Genomic DNA, 18,607 nt, shown 5'->3' with positions numbered 1-18,607 from the left:
CTGTGTGAATGGGCAGGAGGTTCAGTCCTTGGAGAGACCCACAGTAGCGACACCGGTGGAATCTAATTGCTGGGAGCCCTGGTGCCCCTGTTGGTGCCTCTACAAGTTGCAAGGCAGGCGAACCCAGTCCCAGTGTGGACCTGCTGGTGTGACAGCAGGTAGCAGGCTTAGATAAAAACCTTCCTGCACATGGGGCATATGGACCACCAGTCCCAGTGTGGACCTGCCAGTGGGAAAGCAAGTGGGAGGCTTGGGGGCTTGGGTAAAGCCCTTCTCACATTCGCTGCAGGAGAACTGTCTCTCCCTAGTGTGATGGCACCCATAAGTCTCCAGTGCAGACTGGACAAGCAAGTTGCCACACTTTCACGTTTGTCCATGGGCCGGGATTCCTCGGGTTTCTCCATGGCAGTAGCTTCAGACACACACAGACGCGTGTCCAGGCCCTGCCCGGCGTGAATTCCTATTTCCAGGCCATATAACTGTTTCAGGCTCCACACTCAGTGCGCTGCAACATTAGGCTCTCTCATCCAGTCCTATGAAACAGGAAGCAAACGTATTGAAACAGGAAGCAACATATTTTGCTCCGTTTCACAGAATCAGAGCCGAAAATTGTTGCGGTCCTGATGGATTGACATCCAATGACTGTTAGTCATGACCGTGAAAGTGGGAACTGCAGACCAGCGACACCCGCAGCCCACAAATTAACAGGTTTTTTTTAAATGTATCTATTGGAGACAAAAGCAGTGCACTCCAGATCAACATGCAGTCTCTCCCACGATAATTAAATTCAATGTCTCACCACACTGACGCAATCCAAGACAAAGTCGCAATCTCCCATCTTATCTGTCTCTTTCAGAGAGAAAAACTCACGGACATATTCCTTTGGTCTCACTCAACCCAATTTTCAACCCAATACACAATCTTGTCCTGAGGTTAGTAAACATGACAACCTTGCAGGATATATTGAGAAGTGTTAAAGGTGGTTTCAGTTGCCCATTCAGATTACCCATTTGGAAACAAAAGTGGACTAGGTAATTGTGCGTCATCTAACTGCATTAAAGTGGGACATAAAATGATGTAAACTGGATTCACAGGAATACTGTCATGGAAGGGGCTAATTGCTTCTGAACATTCAACAAAATTAGTATCCTTAGCACATATTAGCTGGATATTTTACATTATTGTTTCTAATCCACAATTAATTAAGTATTCAAATGGCTGTTAAATAATTTACGTCACTACCTCTGAATTAGCTGTTTCTGATTAAAATAAAACACAAAGCATGATTTCTGTGATGATGGACATTTTCTTATTAACTTTCCCTCTAACTGTTTATCCTCACTTCCCCCAGTATATCGGTGTCACTGTTAAAGTTAGTATTATTTCCCATGTCTAATTGCCCATTGACTCAATGCCACCCTAAGCCTTTTCATGTGGATATTTACCTTCCAAGGATTGACGTTAGTCAGCAATCACTTGTACACAGAAGATGTAAGGATGGCAGGTTGCTTTGATTATAGAGCATTCATGAGCCAGAGTTGGGCTTCACAGTAATTGGTGATAGCTTTTTGTTCGTATTTCAGAGGGGAATCACAAATTTTAATACTTATGTGTAAATCCCTATGTCCACTATGTAACGTTTTGAACGCTTGTCTGTGCATTGGTAGCGGGAAAATCGTTATAATGAGTAACAGTAAGATGACAACAGGGCACCTATCATGTCAAATAAAATGACAACTGATCCTTATTTGTTTGTCATGTGGACTCCACGTCTGTAAGTTATTCTAATGTGCGCACGTTTTCCTTTTTCTTGATGCGTAATGTTCACTTCCTCGAGCCAGTTGAACTTTTATTCCCCCTGGAAACTGTGTGATAATATCCAATGACGTGGACCGCCCTATCCGACCAGGAGCATACATCATCTTTTTCTTTATAATATAGAGAAATTCTTTAATTGGAACAGGCATCAGCCATAATCCATTATGTTACACTTTTGTACCATTCTTTGTACGCTCATTTTATGAAATGTTTGGAATGTCGTCTTCTTCTGGGAATCTGTTTTTGTTTTCAAAACTAAAGTTGCTCGGCTTTGATGACTTGTTGGAGCAATTAATCTTTTATCGGGCATGTTCAATGCTCGATGTTCTCAGTGTGACCATGCTGCTATGTTGACAATTTTACGTTTTCCTTTTTTTTAAGAGGGATCGTATATGCATAAATTCTGAAATGTCTGGGATTGTCTACTTTGAGTCATAGAATCATAGAGATGTACAGCATGGAAACAGACCCTTCGGTCCAACCCGTCCATGCTAACCAGATATCCCAATCCAATCTAGTCCCACCTGCCAGCACCCGGCCCATATCCCTCCAAACCTTTCCTATTCATATACCCATCCAAATTCCTCTTAAATGTTGCAATTGTACCAGCCTCCACCACATCCTCTGGCACCTCATTCCATACACGTACCACCCTCTGCGTGAAAACGTTGCCCCTTAGGTCTCTTTCATATCTTTCCCCTCTCACCCTATACCTATGCCCTCTAGTTCTGGACTCCCCGACCCCAGGGAAAAGACTTTGTCTATTTATCCTATCCATGCCCTTCATAATTTTGTAAACCTCTATAAGGTCATCCCTCAGCCTCCAATGCTCCAGGGAAAACAGCCCCAGCCTGTTCAGCCTCTCCCTGTAGCTCAGATCCTCCAACCCTGGCAACATTCTTGTAAATCTTTTCTGAGCCCTTTCAAGTTTCACAACATCTTTCCGATAGGAAGGAGACCAGAATTGCATGCAATATTCCAACAGTGGCCTAACCAATGTCCTGTACAGCCGCAACATGACCTCCCAACTCCTATACTCAATTCTCTGACCAATAAAGGAAAGCATACCTTTATGTTTTCTACCTGCGACTCCACTTTCAAGGGGCAAGAACCTGCACTCCAAGGTCTCTTTGTTCAGCAACACTCCCTAGGACCTTACCATTAAGTGTATATATCCTGCTAAGATTTGCTTTCCCAAAATGCAGCACCTCACATTTACCTGAAGTAAACTCCATCTGCCACTTCTCAGCCCACTGGCTCATCTGGCCCAGATCCTGTTGTAATCTGAGGTAACCCTCTTCATGATCCACTACACCTCCAATTTTGGTGTCATCTGCAAACTTACTAACTGTACCTCTTATGCTCACATCCAAATCATTTATGTAATTGACAAAAAGTAAAGGGCCCAGCACCGATCCTTGTGGCACTCCACTGGTCACAGGCTTCCAGTCTGAAAAACAACCCTCCACCACCAACAACTGTCTTCTACCTTGAAGCCAGTTCTGTGTCCAAATGGTTAGTTCTCCCTGTATTCAGTCTCCCAGGGGAACCTTGTCGAACGCCTTACTGAAGTCCATATAGATCACATCTACTGCTATGCCCTCATCAATCTTCTTTGTTACTTCTTCAAAACAAACAATGAATGTTGAGTCGCCAGTTCTCCTAGCTCAGCTTTTCCCTGATTTGGATTGCTTTGATTTTTCATTAGCAATCTGACTGTTCAGAACTGTTGGTCACTTGTTAGCTTTGAATCCAAAAGAAACTGCTACACGGAAGGTGTTCCACGCTAAATTGCTTTGGCATCTCACTTCCCTGTAATACCCTGTGTATGTTTTAAACGTTCTTGCGAAATTGTGCGTATGGGATTGTTGCAGGAATTTGGAACAGCTTCAATGAATTGGGATAGTCTGTTGAGTTTTTAAATAGTTGAGTAAGTCTTGTGTATGTATTTCTTTCCATAAATGTCCAAATAACTTCTGATTCATTTAAAACTAAGTGGTTTGGCCAGCTGCATCACTCCTAGAACACCCACTCTACACCTGCTTAAAACAACGAGCAAAGTTAGGGCCTAAGCTACTTTCTTGAAATGTTTTGACGGGTTCTGGCCTGATCCATAACATGAGTGAGTGATATGGCTCATGCCTTTTTCTGAACAGGTTCTATTCCAACTGAGCATTTCTGTCACAATAATTTACAACAGTGCCTTGTGACGTCTTGATCAGTAATTAAATTGAGAACCCACAATTTCATTAAACAATTGAGGAAAAAACAATAACTGAACCAAGAAAACAACAAGTTTAATAATCTGAATTCGCTTTTACTGTCAGTCCCAAAAAGCACTGATGGTAGCGTGCAGATTCCGGATTTTCATGTTGCCTCCCAAAAGGTGTTTCTTTGAAAGCAATTAAACTCAAAGCCCATCATTCTTCTCTGCAAATTCAACAAACTGTTTTATCGAATGTACTTGACAGTAACGCAGTGCAATGTTATGCAAGTATTTGCTTTCCACCAATTTTTGAAAGAATAGTGTAGTTGTTCGATTAGCATTTGTGGAATGAATGATTTGAATATTGGTGGAGATTGTGGCAGGGAAGGATGTAACACTCGCTGATAAACTGGTATCACACTATTACTTTGTAAGCAATGATAATCGAGGAAGAAAGAACAAGAAGTTGCCGCGAGGACATTGCACCTTTCACAGCTATCGGTGCTACATAGATCTTTGCTTTTAATGAGACAGTCTTGAAATTATATCATTGTTATAGTGCTGGAAACCGTGAGAAACAGTTTGCAAACAAAGAAGACAAAACCCATGTTGTTGATTGGATATTCTGATTTGACGCTATTCATTGAGGATCAGTATCAACATTGTATCAGACGGACGTTTCCTTGGAGGTGAACAGGAAGTATAGGTCATGAATTAACATTTCATCTGATGGCCGACGAAGCAGTGGGAGTTACGGAAGCAAACCTCGGTTACATCTTCTTGCATGTAAAAATCAATGTTCAGAACAAAAAAAAAATCTTTCCTGGCCAGAAAATCATCTTCTGGCAACAAATAGCTATAAATCGATCAAAAGTGAAAGACACTGTTAGCCAGATGGAGCTGCCTAATGCTACAATGTTGAAGACAGCACGGAAACTGCATAACGGTGTAATAGAAAGGAAACTGACCGGGAAGTAAATACCACAAATCCTGTTTAATATCACGGCGGCAAAAATGACAAGAAGATCGGATACTGCCATCGATATCAGGGACCGAGTGACACATCTAGAGAGACCGCATCTTCCTTGGGACAGAACCGCAATAGCCATCTTGTTAGCTGTAACATACACACGTAGGTGAGCGTACAGGAAATGAGGGAAAGTGTATCTGCGTGGTTTGTTGGTGGTAGGAATGGTGGGGATGAGAGGTCAGGAGGAGTGCTGGTTGGGATAGCAAAGAAAAACCTACCTATTCAAAAGACAATCAGATTTTATGTAGTTTTTTTAAGATCAATCTCCAAAACTCATTTGAAAGCTAACACTTTCCTAGCCTGTACGGTTTCTTTGCTGGCAATATGCATGCTCATTAATAATTGACATGCTGATATGAATTATTGGTTGGTGACGATTCGCCACGGAAGATTCGACGCCGATGATTAGCCACTGCCAGTTCTCCACCAGCGTTTCTCCACTGGGGTCGTTTGACCTCTGAAGATTATTGGCCACCGGAAATATATATATGTACTAATTGTTTTCCCTCCCATCTGTTCTTTCATACTTCTCAGTCCCTTTTATTTATACAACTACATACTACATATTGATAAAAAAAGAGGTAAAATAAATCTGATTCACTCATGTATTTCATATCTGAACCTTTGTACATAATTAACAATACACCCTGGTTTTGCAGCGTTAAAATAATATTTAATACGTCATCAGCTTGGGTAGCATATGACAGGACTCTTCGTATTTTAACGCCTTGTCTCGCTTTCACGCTGATTCTGCTGCTCAATGCTCGGACTGTCAGACACATTCTAGCGGCCAGAGCAATAGAGGTAAATGTGACCTTGAGATGGAGAACCACAGAAAGTCTATTGTTTTACTCTTCGCCATCTCAGGGAACTTCATACTCTTATGGATTTGGGTTCTCATAACTTTCCTGTACGTCAGGTTTGCTAGAGTCAGTTATTTTTCCGGAAACAATTCCAGCGAATCAAACTTTATTCTGGAAGAAATCAGAATCATGCTTCAGCTTTTGAGTTCTTGTATCAAACCATTTATTTATGCTGGAACTCAGAGTAAATTCAGGGCAGAGTTGAAGAGTGCCCTCAAATATCTAAAGAGCCTGACAGTAAACTTCAGAAAACAACAGAAGATACTCTCTCCTTAATAGAACTTGCTCATGCATCATCTCAGTGGTTCGATTCTCTACTTTTAGTGCTGTGTGGGGACCTGTTACATTAGGGTCATGCGTTTTTTTTTATATCCATTGAAATGTAGTATCAGATAACAAATGTCAGTGCCATTAAGCCCGCCCGGTCTGTTTTGTGGTTAATTTGTATCATGTTTGATTTGTTTCTAAAAATATTCAGCCTGTGAAATTCAATATTGCTTCAAACTCATAAGCAATAAAAACATCTTACATTTCGAAATTCAGTCTGACCATCACAGATATTGCACCATCTCCTGTTACTCAATAAATTCATGCCATGTTTCATACGGTGGCCCATCTCGCACTGTCTCATTCCCCTTTTTCTGCCTTTCACTGTTTGTTTAACTCTCTCCCTCGCCCTCTATCTCTCTCTCTCACAGACTCTCTCTCGCTGAATCTCTCTCTCTCTCTTTCTCACACACACACACATCTTCTCCCCAGTTTCCCGACCTGACGATTGAAAATTATGGTTCTAATTCACATTATATCTGTTTCTCTCAGAAATTTGTCTTACATATCTGATTTACCGTTTCAGACAGAGGACAGTTGATGCAGCATTGTCAACACAAGATAAGGATAGGAAAGCACAGAAGGATATGGGCGAAGTGCAGGGAAATGACGTTAGCATGGCCGGACATTGTGGACGGCATGGACTAGTTTGGGCCAAAGGGGTTGTCTCCATGCTATAGGACTCTGTGACAACAATCAAGTTCAGTTTACAACTGCGATGTAGTACAGGAGTAAATTGCCGTTATGTTTTCAATTACTTCCGTTCGGGCCTGTGAAGCTAACAATGGGAGAAGAACGATTAACTAAAATGGAAGGAAATTGGACCATCCTGTTGTGAATCTGGTAATATCGGAAAATCTCAGTGTTTGCCCTCTCTCTACCTATCGACTCCTTATGAGATTAGATTAGATTCCCTACAGTGTGGAATCAGGCCCTTCGGCCCAACAAGTCCACACCGGCCCTCTGAAGAGCAACCCACCCAGACACATTCCACTCCACTCACCCCTGACTAATGCACCTAACACTACGAGCAATTTAGCATGGCCAATTCACCTGACCTGCACATCTTTGGACTGTGGGAGGAAACCGGAGCATCCGGAGGAAACGCACTCAGAGACGAACGTGGAAACTCCACACCGTTGCCTGACGCGCTGTCAGGTAGCAGTGCAAACCAGTGCGCCACCGTGCCGTCCCTCCAACAAAAATGAACAAAATCCATTAAAAAAAGTTTTGAATGAATATAATTGTGAAATTAAAATTTAACTGGTTTTGAGAAGATTCGTACCTCAGGTTGAGGTTTTGGATGTAGGTTTGCTCACTGAGCTGGAAGGTTCGTTTTCAGACTGTTCATCACCAGACTAGGTAATATCGTCACTGAGCCTCTGGATGAAGCACTGTTCGTGTAGCCCACTATCAATTTATACGTCTGAGTTTCCTTGGGTTGGTGCTGTAATTGCCTGTGGAGACATCATTTCCTCTGGTGATATCATTTCCTATTCTTTCTCTCAGTGGGTGGTCAATGGGATCCAAGTCAATGTGTTTGTTGATAGGATACATGAACATCAACTAGCCACAAAACGACATGATCTACTCTCACTCGTATCCTAACATACGGATGAGGAAGGACACCACTTCGACTGGGACAACTCATCCATCCTAGGCCAGGCTAAACAGGGACATGCACAAGAATTCCTAGAAGCATGGCATTCCAAAATGAATTCTATCAACTTTTTGTGTGTGCACATGTGTCTATGTGAGGACATGTGTGTGTGTGTACGCATGTGTGTGTGTGCACACGCATGTGCGTGTATGTACGCATGTGTGTGCATGTACGTGTGTATATGTGGGAGTGTGCAGAGAATGCTAAAGTATCTGAATTGAGGTTGATCATCTTCTTTCTCTGTCTTTCTCTCTCTCTCTCTTCCACATACACACACACAGAAAGAATGTTAGCACTGAAAACAGCCAATACAAGAAATCACAATGGGTCAGGCAGCATCCATGGAGAGAGAAAAAGTAGTCAAGATGACTGTTCATCAGAGCTGGAGATGTGTGGCGGGCTCAGCATTTATGTTATGGTTTGGAAGGGGACACTATGGGGGTACCGGGTATAAAGTGCTATTGGAGAATATACGTTCGTAGTTCAGATTAAGTAATTCAAATGTGAAAATGGCTGAACAATGGTATGTTGAAGAGTGTGGTGCTAGAGACACACAGCAGGAGAGTCAACGTTTTGAGCATAAGCTCTTCATCAGGATTGGTATGTCTCATTTGACGATGCTGTTCTTGGCATTTTTTTTCAGAGATGTTTCAAAGGCAGCGATTCCAGGTAAGTCTAGGTTTGAAGGGTTTTAGGGTCAATTTGATTCAAGCTAACGGATACTGCCTCATGAAAAAGACTTTCAAGTTTTTAAATAAGAATATTTGTACAATGGAAGGAGAGCGGTCAGTTCTCCCAGCTCAGTTTTCTCTGGTTTGGTTTGGTGTTAGCAAGCAGTCATTGTGAAGCTGCTGCATCCAAAAAAGCAGGGCCATGCTGATCCTCCCATGGACTGACATCTCTACTCGGAGAACCTGTGTTTGATTTTACCATTTGTGCCAAGGGGCATTTATGGAAATTGTTGCAATTATTTGGAACAGTATCATTCAGTTCGGAAACCTTGTGTTTCATTCAATAATCTTGTTAATAAATTCTGTTTTGTTTAAAACTAAGAGGTTTGATCAGCTCAAACACTCTTGGAATGTCTGCCATACACCTGCTTAAAACATTTAACTAAGTAAGAGTCTGGGCAACTTTTTGAAATATGTTTAGGAGACCGGACTGGTCCATAACACTCCTGCCAGACTTGAAAGGACAGAAAATCCATATTGAAATGGCGGGGGTGGGGGGGTGGGGGGGGGGGGGGGGGGGAGGTGGGGAGGCGGCAGCGTGAGGGGGTGTGAGGGGAGAGGTGGCATTATAACAGAATGTAACAAGCTAAGAGAATGGGAGGGAATGGGTTCACAATTCAACATTAATTCCAAACCATTGCAAAGTGCCTAATCTGAAGAAAAGACGTTGTTCCTTCAGTTTGTACTGTGATTCACTGGAACACTGCAACATGCCGAGGAAGGACACATGGGCATGTGACCTGTGTTAAAATGACTGGCTGCCAAAAAAGTTGGGGTCCTGTTTGTGCACACACTGGAAGTGTTCTGTAAAGTGTCCATCTTGTCTGTGTTTGGTTTCGCCAATGTAGTGTAGTCCACATTGGGTGCAGCAAGTTCAATACTTAATATTGGAGGAGGTACAGTTGAAATGTTGCTTCATCTGAAAGATTGTTTCGGCCATAGGGTCCTACAGATTTACCAGGTTATTGCCTTGGGGGCTGGAGAGTTTCAGTGATGGAGAGAGATTGGACAGACGGGGGTTGTTTTCTTTAGAGCAGAGCAGATTGAGTGTGGGACGTGATGGAGATGTAAAAAGTGATGAGGGGCATAGATAGGGTGGACAGGAAGAAACCTCCCCCACCCCCTTGAAGGAGGGATTAATGACTGGGGGAGGGGCATAGATTTAAAGCAAGGGGTAGGAGGTTTCAAGGGGGATGTGAGGGAAAACATTTTTACTCAAAGGGTGGTGGGGATCTGGAACTCACTGCCTGTCAGGGTGTGAGAGGCAGAAATCCTCATCATATTGAAGGACGATTTAGATGTGCACTTGCAGTCCAAGGCTAGACTCACATGAAGTGGTCTTTGATGTTTCATATGTATATTGCTGCAGAAATAGGGGCTTGGATAAGGTGAATAGTCAAGGTCTTTTCTCCGGGGCAGGGAGTCCAAAACTAGAGGACATTGGTTTAAGGTGAGAGGGGAAAGATTTAAAAGCGACCTGAGGGATAACTTTATCACACAGAGGGTGGTATGTTTTTTGGAATGAGCTGCCAGAGGAAGTGGCAGAAGTGGGTACAATAACAATCTTGTAAAAACAATGACTGCAGATGCTGGAAACCAGATTCTGGATTAGTGGTGCTGGAAGAGCACAGCAGTTCAGACAGCATCCGAGAAGCAGTAAAATCGACATTTCGGGCAAAAGCCCTTCATCAGGAATAAAGGCAGAGAGCCTGAAGGGTGGAGACATAAACTAGAGGAGGGTGAGGGTGGGGGTGGGGAGAAAGTAGCATAGAGCACAATAGGTGAGTGGGGGAGAGGATGAAGGTGATAAGTCAAGGAGGAGGGTGGAATGGATAGGTGGAAAAGAAGATAGGCAGGTAGGACAAGTCGTGGGGACAGTGCTGAGCTGGAAGTTTAGAACTAGGGTGAGGGAAGGGTTCCCAATGTGGTCTCCTCTACATTGGGGAGACTGGATGCCTCCTAGCAGAGAGCTGTAGGGAACATCTCCGGGACACCTGCACACATCAACCACACCACCCCGTGGCCCAATTTTTCAATTCCCCCTCCCACTCTGCTGAGGACATGGAGGTCCTGGGCCTCCTTCACCGCTGCTCCCTCACCAACAGACGCCTGGAGGAAGAACACCTCATCTTCCGCCTCGGAACACTTCAACCACAGGGCATCAATGTGGACTTCAACAGTTTCCTCATTTCCCCTTCCCCCACCTCACCCTAGTGTATGGAATGCTCTGCCCCAGAAGTCTGTGGAGGCCAAGTCTCTGGATACTTGCAAGAAAGTTGGATAGAGCTCTTAAGGATAGTGGAATCAAGGGTTATGGGGATAAGGCAGGAACAGGATACTGATTGAGGATGACCAGCCATGATCATAATGAATGGTGGTGCTGGCTCGAAGGGCAGAATGGCCTACTCCTGCACCTATTGTCTATTGAAAGGATGTTCTTCGCTCTGACAGCAGTAACATACCTGCTGTTACATAGAACATAGAACAATACAGCACAGAACAGGCCCTTCGGCCCACGATGTTGTGCCGAACTTCTAACCTAGATTAAGTACCCATCCACGTAACTATCCAAATGCCGCTTAAAGGTCGCCAATGATTCCGACTCTACCACTCCCACGGGCAGCGCATTCCATGCCCCCACCACTCTCTGGGTAAAGAACCCACCCCTGACATCTCCCCTATACCTTCCACCCTTCACCTTAAATTTATGTCCCCTTGTAACACTCTGTTGTACCCGGGGAAAAAGTTTCTGACTGTCTACTCTATCTATTCCTCTGATCATCTTATAAACCTCTATCAAGTCACCCCTCATCCTTCGCCGTTCCAACGAGAAAAGGCCGAGAACTCTCAACCTATCCTCGTATGACTTCCTCTCCATTCCAGGCAACATCCTGGTAAATCTTCTCTGCACCCTCTCCAAAGCTTCCACATCTTTCCTAAAGTGAGGCGACCAGAACTGCACACAGTACTCCAACTGTGGCCTAACCAAAGTCCTGTACAGCTGCAACATCACTTCACGACTCTTGAATTCAATCCCTCTGCTAATGAACGATAATACGCCATAGGCCTTCTTACAAACTCTATCCACCTGAGTGGCAACCTTCAAAGATCTATGTACATAGACCCCAAGATCCCTCTGTTCCTCCACCTGACTAAGAACCCTACCATTAACCCTGTATTCCGCATTCTTATTTGTTCTTCCAAAATGGACAACCTCACACTTGGCAGGGTTGAACTCCATCTGCCACTCCTCAGCCCAGCTCTGCATCATATCTAAGTCCCTCTGCAGCTGACAACAGCCCTCCTCACTGTCCACAACTCCACCTATCTTCGTATCATCTGCAAATTTACTGACCCACCCTTCGACTCCCTCATCCAAGTCATTAATAAAAATTACAAACAGCAGAGGACCCAGAACTGATCCCTGCAGAACTCCACTTGTAACTGGGCTCCAGGCTGAATATTTACCATCTACCACCACTCTCTGCCTTCGACCGGTTAGCCAGTTTTCTATCCAATTGGCCAAATTTCCCTCTATCCCATGCCTCCTGACTTTCCGCATAAGCCTACCATGGGGAACCTTATCAAATGCCTTACTAAAATCCATGTACACTACATTCACTGCTCTACCCTCATCCACATGCTTGGTCACCTCCTCGAAGAATTCAATAAGACTTGTAAGGCAAGACCTACCCTTCACAAATCCGTGCTGGCTGTCCCTAATCAAGCAGTGTCTTTCCAGATACTCATAAATCCTATCCCTCAGTACCCTTTCCATTACTTTGCCTACCACAGAAGTAAGACTAACAGGCCTGTAATTCCCGGGGTTATCCCTATTCCCTTTTTTGAACAGGGGCACAACATTCGCTACTCTCCAGTCCCCTGGTACCACCCCCGTTGCCAGTGAAGACGAGAAGATCATTGCGAACGGTACTGCAATTTCCTCTCTTGCTTCCCACATAATCCTAGGATATATCCCGTCAGGCCCGGGGGACTTGTCTATCCTCAAGTTGTTCAAAATGTCCAACACATCTTCCTTCCTAACACTCTCCTCTTCTACAATACGGTCCCTCTCGTTCGTAAATACTGAAGAGAAGTACTTGTTCAAGACCTCTCCTATCTCTTCCGACTCAATACACAGTCTCCCACTACTGTCCTTGATCGGACCTACCCTCGTTCTCGTCATTCTCAGGTTTCTCACATACGCATAAAATGCCTTGGGGTTATCCTTGATCCTATCTGCCAACGATTTTTCATGCCCTCTCTTAGCTCTCCTAATCCCTTTCTTCAGGTCCCTTCTGGCTATCCTGTATCCCTCCACTGCTCTGTCTGAATCCTGTTTCCTCAACCTTATGTAAGCCTCCTTCTTCCTCTTTACCAGACATTCAACCTCTCTCGTCAACCAAGGCTCCCTCACACGACCATTTCTTTCCTGCCTGATAGGTACATACATATCATGGACACGTCGTATCTGCTCTTTGAAAAAGTTCCACATTTCCACCACATCCTTCCCTGACAGCCTATGCTCCCAATGTATGCTCCTCAAATCCTGCCTTACAGCATCGTAATTTCCCTTCCCCCAATTATAAAATCTACCTTGCTGTGAGCACCTATCTCTCTCCATAACCAAGGTGAAAGTCACAGAATTGTGGTCACCATCACCAAAATGTTCACCCACTAACAAGCCCGCCACTTGTCCCGGTTCATTACCGAGTACCAAATCCAATATGGCCTCCCCTCTGGTTGGACAATCTACATACTGCGTTAGAAAAGCTTCCTGGACACACTGCACAAACACCGTCCCATCCAATCTACTTGATCTAAAGAGCTTCTAATCAATATTTGGGAAGTTGAAGTCGCCCATGACTACGACCCTGTGGTTTCTGCACCTTTCCAAAATCTGTTTCCCAATCTGTTTCTCCACATCTCTGCTGCTATTGGGGGGCCTATAGTAAACACGAAGCAGCTGTTTGTTCGAAGCAGCTGGTCATACTTGGCTCTGTACCGAGGGAATATTACATTGTCTTGGTCCTTTGAGTACTTGCGTGGAGGAATATAGAAGGGAGAGCTCCAGTAAATCAACATCAGTTGTGACTGGCAACAACAATGTAACATTCAGTTAATCATCACTGAATGTGTTTTTTTGGTTTTGTTTAAAGCCAGCAATTTAAACAGAATCACGGGTCTGATTCCACTCCTGCTGAGCTGCTCCTTGTCCATTTTTTCTTAAAATTCTAATACCAGTTGAGTGAGATTCAGAAACTAAACAACACCCATACAGCTCCATGAATGGGGCCACCTGATGCAAGTGGGTATATGTGAGTTTAGTTATTGATCTATGCCTGTCAGTTCCTGTTTGGTGAATGTGTGGGTGTAGTTATCAAACTGAAACTTTCTGTATAGGGTAAATATATTTACATATTCACACAGCATTGACTGGTCTGGTCTCATTGATAACTGGAGAATTATAAAAATAATACAGCTTTGGGGTGGGGGGTGGGGCATTCAGCCCATCTTGTCCATGCCTACATGCCCTTTCTCATCCCACCATCCTGGTACCGCCTGTAACCTTGCAGTTTAGAACACTTGAGGCTCAGTACCAGGGAATTTGTTTAAAAATATGTAAGGTCTTTGCCTGCACCACCAAATCAGGCACCGAATTCCAGATACCCTCCACTCTCTGCATAAAAAAATAATTTTTGCTCATAAAGTCTAATCCTACAGCTACTTAACTTGAATCCGTGATCATTGGTTTTTGAACTCTCTGCTAAAGGAAACAGGTTCCTCCTGTCTCATGTCTCCCTCTGAAAATGTGTTGCTGGAAAAGCGCAGCAGGTCAGGCAGCATCCAAGGAGCAGGAGAATCGACGTTTCGGGCATGAGCCCATCCTGTATAGTTTTGAAGCGCTTTTCCAGCAACACATTTTCAGCTCTGATCTCCAGCATCTGCAGTCCTCGCTCCAGGACTAGATTTTTAACTCCAGTTAGTTAAAAAATCACAAAACACTAGGTTATAGTTCAATAGGTTTATATGGAAGTGCACGCTTTCAGAGTGCAGCTTCTTCATCAGGTAGCTCACTATTTAGTACTGTAGACCCCAGTACCCATGGGGTATATGTTCCAGGACCTACAGCGGAAACGCAAAATCGCAGATAGGTGCAAAACCATTCATTTAAATGGGAAATATACCTTCCGGCAGTCTCCTGGTCCCTGGTTCTGGAACATTTCCTTTTATATGCTCAGACCACTGTAAACCATGGGTACGTGAAACCGCGATAACCGGACCTGCGGATATGAGTGTCGCCCTGTATTCCTTAATCATGGCACCACTGTTCCAAGGAATACCATCCCAAACTCTCCAATCTCTCCTGATAGTTACAATTCACCAGCTCCGGCAACATTCTAGTAAATCTCCTCTGCACTCTCTCCACAGCAATGACGTAATGTGGTGACCCGACTGCACACAATATTCCTGTTGTAGCCACCAGTGTTATTTCCTTATTTTTGTATTCAACCCTCTGCCAATGAAGGAGAGCATTCCATGTGCCTTCTTTACAGCCCCTTCTATCTTTTGCACACTAAGATCTCTCACTTCACCTGTCCCCCTCAGTATATTCCCATTTATTGTCGATTCTCATTTACCGTCTGACTTCCCAAAATGCATTCCCTGACACTTATCAGAGCTGAACTCCATCTGCCACGTTCTTGCACACGCCACCAAACCGTCTGTATAGTTTTGAAGCATACAGCTATCATCCACTTATAGCTCACCATTTAAATTTGCTGGAAATGCCATCAGAATCTTTAGGGATGGCTAACATTTAATTGATAATGAAACAATGATGAGAAAGTGAGGTCTGCAGATGCTGGAGATCAGAGATGGAAATGTGTTGCTGGAAAAGCGCAGCAGGTCAGGCAGCAGCTAGGGAACAATGATAATGAAACAACTCGAGTCAGAGGCAAAAGTCAAGGAAAGGGCAACAGAAACGAAACAGTTTGAATTACGATTAAAAACAGAAGAGAGGGAGAAGAGAGAAAAGGAGAGAGAGGAAAGGAATAAAGAGGGAGTTTGAACTTTGGTAATTGACACTTCGACAGGAATTCAAAAATTAACTTCCTGATGTAATGAGAACTCACATGTAAGAGGAGAGAGTTAAAACAGTAAGACTGACATCAGAAATGGCTGATGATTGAGTTGATCAATCAATCAAAATTGGGCTGCCAAAATCAATTTCAATCCATGAGGGATAATAATTGTGGATAAGAGAAATTCTTACATGGAAAGTAAAAATTAGATCTCTGTGAAGATCATAAGGATAATTTACCACAGGGTAAAAAGGAAACCCTTGAAGGGGAAAGACATGTGAAAAAGCTCTGGTGTTTTCAATAAAGTAGGCCATGGAATCAGTATGAGCTGGTTAGGAAAAACACTGAGAAGCCAGATGTAGGAAAACAGGATAAGCCAGTGAATTTTGTTGAAGTGGTAACAGAGAGCACTGTGGAGACTAGAAAGCTGCACCAGAATGTACAAGCTGGTTGGAGGTTGTTTATGGAGGAAGTGCCAGATCTTCTTAAACCATACACCATGAAGGTAAAGTTTACTCGCATCGGCCAGGAGCAACAGGTAAAGAGGTAGCAATATTCAGAGATATAAGGATCCTCTCAATCTGTGATGCTAAAATATGAAGATATATGTACCTCTAAAGGACTATTGCCAGAAAAGATATGAGTAACTGGAATTCACATTGAAATAAGAAATGCTCAATTGTAAGAAGTGAGGTTAGAGTGAAGAGGGGAGAAGTCATAGTAGGAGTACTGGACAAACTTTCAGCTCCGGGAATACAATTTATCCTTGATAATGATGTTGCTGATTCACTGGTGGGAGTGCTGATTGTGGTTGAAAAGCCAATGGAAATTCAGGCAACTGGACTACTGCAGGACACACATCCTGGGATGTTTCCTGAATGTGTGGTAACGAGGTCACAAAGTCACCAGTTGAAACAGTAAAGATCAAAGAGTACAGATAAGAAAGTTGAAGAGAAATTAGCAGAGACCCTGTTGGATAGATAGTTGAGACAAACCAGGAACAGTGATGAAAAAGCAGACATCTTTAGCTCAGGTAAATTAACTGAGTTATAGCAGACCGAAGGGTCTGTTTCCACGCTATAAGTCTCTATGACTCGACGACTCTTCGTTAACTCTTGTCCTGTCAGTAAGCACAGTTTCCCTCCATCTCAAAACTTAACCCCTCCTTCACGGATGGTTGTTGAAACAATGCAACAATGTGGCCTACTTGTCTATCTTCATTGTAACTTTGAAAATGCTCTTAATAATTGCAAATTTTAATGTTGTTCCTGAATGTCTATTTTGGATGAGGATTCAGTTTATCTATCTTCAACACTGGTGTGTAAACGTCAATGGGCTACATACCCTCTGTTTGTTAGAGGCAGCTGGTCACTCTTCGCTTTGAACTGAGGAAGTATTACAGTGTCTTAGTCCCTCAGGTGTTTATCTGGAGGAAGACACAGGAACACCACCTGTAAATCAACATGAGGCTAGTCTGGCAATATTGAACTGATCATTGTCACATTCATTGCATCTTCATTAGGATGTATGTTGTTTTTTTTCTTTAACTCCAACAACTTAACCAGAACCACGGATCTGATTCCATTGTTGCCCTGAGCTGCTCCTTGTCTGGGGATTGTTTGTTTTTCATGTGATTCGACACCAGTTGATTTGGAGATGTTGGTGTTGGACTGGGGTGTACAATGTTACACATCAAGTGCTTCCAAAAAAATTGTTGAACGAAAACCTGGTGTTGTGTGATTTTTACCTTGATATCAGTTGAGTGAGATCCAGAAACTGAGCAACAACTGCACAGCACCATGAATGGGAGTACTCAACCACCAGGATTCTTCCACAGTTCAACATCCAACTCCCCAACTACCTGTTAGAAATAGGAAAAACGGCACTATTTCTAATGTTTTTACCAAGACCCTAGTGTATGTCCTTTTACAAAAGTATCCCATTCCTACAGTTGGTCCACACTACCTGAAGAAAGAGCGGGAAACAGATCGAAAATAAAACTGGGTTCAGAGGATTGTAAACCACAAGAATGTCCCACAGCAGTTTCTTCCCGCTCTGCCTCCCTCAGCAGGCCCGCACACAGCCCGAGAAAGGCCTCTCTCTTCCCCCCAGCCCGCTCACTCCAAGTTCCGGGACCAGTTCCTGCTCCGCTCGGCCTCTTACAAACAGCCCCCGGTTCTCCCTGAACTCACCCCGAATCAATCCCGGTCTCGGAGCCCCCTCTGTGTCCCAGGCTCCCATCCCGATGTGCTGCTGGAAGGAGCCTGCTGTTCCCTCGCTTCCCTGGGCGCTGATCTCTCCATTGCGGTCTGTTTCAAACAAACCTCTTGCACTCACTGAGTAAATGCTCCTCAATGGCACCGCTGGGAGAGGGCCTCACGGATGCGCTCCTCTGCTCAGGAATAGTCAGCTTTGGGGAGAAAAGGTTCGGTCCCAGACACAGTTGGGGCGGGAGTGAGCTGGAGGCGGAGCTTGATGATCAAAGCCATTTTCCTGCTCTGTCTGTCACTCAGTTTCCTCTCCGGACCCGCCTCTCACTCTCTGTCAGCTCTTTCTCAGTCAGGTCGGACCGGGCTGTATAAAAAAGGAAGGGGCTGCAGCTCGGCTCTCATTCGGCAGCGGTTGGAGTGAAGAAGCGTGATGTCTGGAAGAGGTAAAGGAGGCAAAGGCCTGGGAAAAGGCGGAGCGAAGCGGCACCGGAAAGTGCTCCGTGATAACATCCAGGGCATCACCAAACCAGCCATCCGGCGCCTGGCTCGCCGTGGCGGGGTCAAGCGCATCTCGGGCTTGATCTACGAGGAGACCCGCGGAGTGCTGAAGGTTTTCCTGGAGAATGTGATCAGGGATGCGGTCACCTACACTGAGCACGCCAAGCGCAAAACAGTCA

The 18,607-nt window shown here is 44.2% G+C and overlaps 1 long non-coding RNA gene across 4 annotated transcripts; it reads right to left on the bottom strand.

The window, feature by feature from the left end:
* Positions 1-5,645: 5,645 nt before the first annotated feature.
* On the bottom strand, positions 5,646-18,454 carry LOC122544652 (uncharacterized). 4 transcript variants are annotated; one of them, XR_015755285.1, is made up of 6 exons: positions 17,913-18,454; positions 17,468-17,581; positions 17,065-17,146; positions 7,530-7,701; positions 7,303-7,437; positions 5,646-6,028 (listed from the first exon to the last, which is right to left on the bottom strand). It is a non-coding gene; the product is annotated as an uncharacterized LOC122544652 (long non-coding RNA). The 4 variants fall into 4 exon arrangements; XR_015755287.1 differs by lacking the exon at positions 17,468-17,581; XR_015755284.1 differs by lacking the exon at positions 17,065-17,146 and having other exon boundaries at positions 17,913-18,449.
* Positions 18,455-18,607: the final 153 nt, after the last annotated feature.

This window comes from Chiloscyllium plagiosum, unplaced genomic scaffold (assembly GCF_037043375.1).
Source record: "Chiloscyllium plagiosum isolate Xiang-an unplaced genomic scaffold, Cpla_swu_hap1 HiC_scaffold_49, whole genome shotgun sequence".
Classification (NCBI taxonomy): Eukaryota; Metazoa; Chordata; class Chondrichthyes; order Orectolobiformes; family Hemiscylliidae; genus Chiloscyllium; species Chiloscyllium plagiosum.
Note: the sequence above shows the minus strand (reverse complement) of the source record. Positions and strands in the feature narration are given on the sequence as shown.